This window comes from Malurus melanocephalus, unplaced genomic scaffold, assembly GCF_030028575.1.
Source record: "Malurus melanocephalus ecotype Western Australia unplaced genomic scaffold, MMel_1.1 scaffold_580, whole genome shotgun sequence".
Lineage (NCBI taxonomy): Eukaryota > Metazoa > Chordata > Aves > Passeriformes > Maluridae > Malurus > Malurus melanocephalus.
In genome coordinates this window covers 2,191-5,447 of record NW_026623812.1, presented here as the reverse complement: position 1 = coordinate 5,447, position 3,257 = coordinate 2,191, and the positions used below count along the sequence as shown (strand labels likewise).

Genomic DNA, 3,257 nt, shown 5'->3' with positions numbered 1-3,257 from the left:
TCAGGACACTGGATTGAAGCACCGGAGCAGTAACAGGGAATGCTTTGGGAAACACCTCAGCAACGGGAATCCTGGAGCCTCAACTCCTGAGTGTGACACCTCACAGGGATCTGTGAGTATCCTGCACCCCACCCTGGGTACCTCCTCATGTCTTGACTTTTGCAAACACACTCAGTTCATTTCTTTATAATGCTTTTTCCAGCCCTCACAGAGACAAAAATTCAATGCCAGCAACATCCTGGCTGGGGCCATGGGGCTCCTCTCAGTTGTCTGCTCTGCTYTGGGTCTGTGGTGCCAGCTCAGGGATAATGTGACAGGGTCAGCAAGCATTCCCTGCCTCTTGGAAAAGGGTGAACAGTCATTGCTTCCCACTACAAAGCCCTGCTCCTTACCCAGCATTTGGGAAAAGCCTTTGGGAAGATGGCAGATGATTCCAAATTAGGGTGYAGCTCCCAGGCAGCTGATCCCAAACTTCAGGAGACTGATTCTTTCTGAATAGATCTTTTTTTATCTTTCTGATAGAGCTTTTAAAGGCTTCTTCCTCACAGTCCTGTATCMCAAATTCAATTTTCACAAGCAAAAAAGGGTGATGGATCCATGTGACACACTGAAATAGCCCCAACCACTGCAGGAAGCAGGAGCAAATTTAACACCTCTCCGCAATTAATTGGCATCTTAAATCCATCCCTTCTGCCTGATGCAGCATCACCCCCTTTGTGGCTCAGCTGGAGCCAGCAAAAAGATTCTGGAAGCAATTCCTGACATGCAGAATTGGGTCTGGAATCTGGCAGCCCCTGGAYCTGCAGGCGTCAGCCTGAAAACTGTTGCTCTGCAGCTGAAATGTAAGAAGCCACTGCAGGCAGACAAAGGGCCAATTCCACATGAGGCAGTGACCTTCCAAGGGAGCTCCCGACACTCTCTGGGGTAAAACCCATCCCTCACCTCGTGCAGCAAAACCAGAGCACTCTCCTTCCCGGCAGAAAGCTGGGAAGCATCTGAGGAAGGACGGCCAAAACTCCACCAGCATGGAAACTGCAGCTCAGGGAGTTGCATCCCTCCCTCTGCCCCATCTGCCAGCCCTGACACCTGATCCAGGATGGGGACACTGTGCCAGGGTGCTCTGCAGCCCTCCATCCCAGCAGCCCACCAGGGGAGAGGATGGATGCAGCAGAAGTGCTGGGATTTAGGGGAGACCTGGGATTTCTTCCCCCACCCTACCACAATATCACAGGGTTAAGATGTTGGTGTTGGGCACCGTGGCTGAGAAAGGACAGAATGGAAAATGCTGAAGGTCAAAGCTGTGAAGGTCAGACTTTTGGAGGTCAGTCCTGAGATGGAGCATGGAGCTTAATCCAGCATAGTCCATCCTCCCTCTCCTGACAGCATCCTGCCCAAGCCCCACCCAGGAAAACGGGGCTGCAGCAGCGAGGTTTCCTCCTCTTGTCCCAATACCCAAGTTTTGCCAGGCTGATCTCGATTCCATTTTAAAAATCCTCCTCTTTCCMCCTCGCCCCTCCCCAGAAGCCGCCAGAGGGACAGAGAAGTAAACAGGAGCAAATCAACAGGTCCCTGAAAACACACATCGCAGGGATGCACAGGGATGCGCAGAGAGCGGGGACATCAGCCTGAGACATTCCCGAAGCATTCATTCCCTGGAAACACACAGCATTCCTGCCCTGGAAGCACACAGCATTCCTGCCCTGGAAGCACACAGCGTGACTCAGGAGCCCTGGTCTGACACCCACCCCCCTCCCATCCCTTCGCTGCAATATTCTCCCTTAAAACAGACACTATTGCCTCTGACATCTTTCTCCCTTCTGGGTTTTTTGGGGTTGATTTCCCTTTGTGAGCTCCTTCCCAGCACAAGCCGAGGGTCAAGTCATAGGATACACCCCCTAAGTGATATCAAATTSCCCCTGCCTAACAAAACAACCCCCTTTCCTCAGAAAAGGTGAAAGCTGAACCAAGCTGCCAGCTTTTCCTGCCTCAGGACTGACAGAGTTAAACACGRTCATTAAATCCACGCAGGCAGAGCAAAGGGCAAACAAATCCCATAATCCACGCAGACRGGAGGGGAAAAAACAGCTAGAAAASGGCTCAAAACCTTTCGGAGAGGTCCTGCCAGGGCTGGAGGGGCTCAGCTCGGGATGCTGCTCCCCCTGGTCCCTCCCAGCAGCCGTGTTTCCGGCACATCTCCGGCTCCGCTTCCCCRTCCCCCGTCCCCCTCCTGCCTCCGGAGCGCTGCTGCGGCACCCAGGGCCTCTCCTCTCCTCTCTTCTCCTTTCTTCTCCTCTCCTCCCCGCCGGCCCGGCTCGGATCAGGCTGCAGGGCTCCGCTCGGGCCGCCAGGACAGCAGAGGAGGCTGCAGCTACGGGCAGGAGGCTCCAGCGCGTCTGCAGAAACACCTTCTGGGGCTGCCTGACCTTCAGRGAGCAAACCACGGGAGCTGGGACGGGATGGAGCCACTCGGGGCGGGCCGTCCCCGCCGTGCTCCTCGTTTGGGGTCAGAAAAGCACTTTTTGCCTCTAGCAGGGATAGCTGCGGGGTGCCGGCTCTGGAGGTAACCCCCGGCCTCCGTCCCAGGCGGCTGCGAGGAGATGGACACTCACCTTGGGCAGGTCTCCATTTCGCTGGCTCACCCTGCGCAGAGCATCCGCACATCCCGGAGCCGGGAACCCCGGCCCCTCCGCCCCGATTCCCCCCATSCCAGCGGTGTCCCTTACCTCTGTCCTCCGGCTGGACGAGTCACACCTTGGGAGCTGGCTCTTGCGCAGAGAGGAGGGAGGGAGGCAGGCAGAGGGGGTGGGGGTGGGGGAACTTGGGAGTTTCCCACAATGCACCTCTGCAGACTGCATGAAGATGGAGAGCAGGGCGGGGAGAGAGGGCGCTCCAATCCAGAGGGAAGGGCTGCGATCCGGAGGAGCAGGATGCCAAGGAGGGGCCGCAGGGTGGTAAAGGCAGCCCMGCTGCATCTGCGTGTCCGCTGTCATTTGGGGCTGAGCTGGCTCAGCAGTTCAGAGCAGTCCCTGTGGCTCTGACCCCTCTGCTGCTCCATTTGTTTTGCTCCAAATCCTGCCTGGATTTGCAGCAGTTCCAGGAAACACAGCAACAAAGTGGGGGGGACACACTGGGATAAAAAAAAACCTGGGAGGGGCCAGCCTGATAAATCGGGATGCCTGTGTGTAGAGCACAGGAAAAAGGAGCTCTCCCCACCAGGATAAKGTATTTCCAGGTGAGATGATCCCTAGCAGTGAGCG

The 3,257-nt window shown here is 56.2% G+C and overlaps 1 protein-coding gene across 2 annotated transcripts in view; it reads right to left on the bottom strand.

The window, feature by feature from the left end:
* CEND1 (cell cycle exit and neuronal differentiation 1) overlaps positions 1 to 3,052 on the bottom strand; it is a 10,599-nt gene extending 7,547 nt beyond the window's left edge. The window contains exon 1 of one of the 2 annotated variants that reach the window (XM_057382703.1): positions 2,724 to 3,052. The gene's annotated coding sequence lies outside the window, so the exon portion shown is untranslated. Of the gene's footprint in view, positions 1 to 2,104; positions 2,163 to 2,723 lie in introns of those variants that run through there. The other variant, XM_057382704.1, reaches the window with a different exon arrangement.
* Between the last annotated feature and the right edge of the window lie 205 nt (positions 3,053 to 3,257).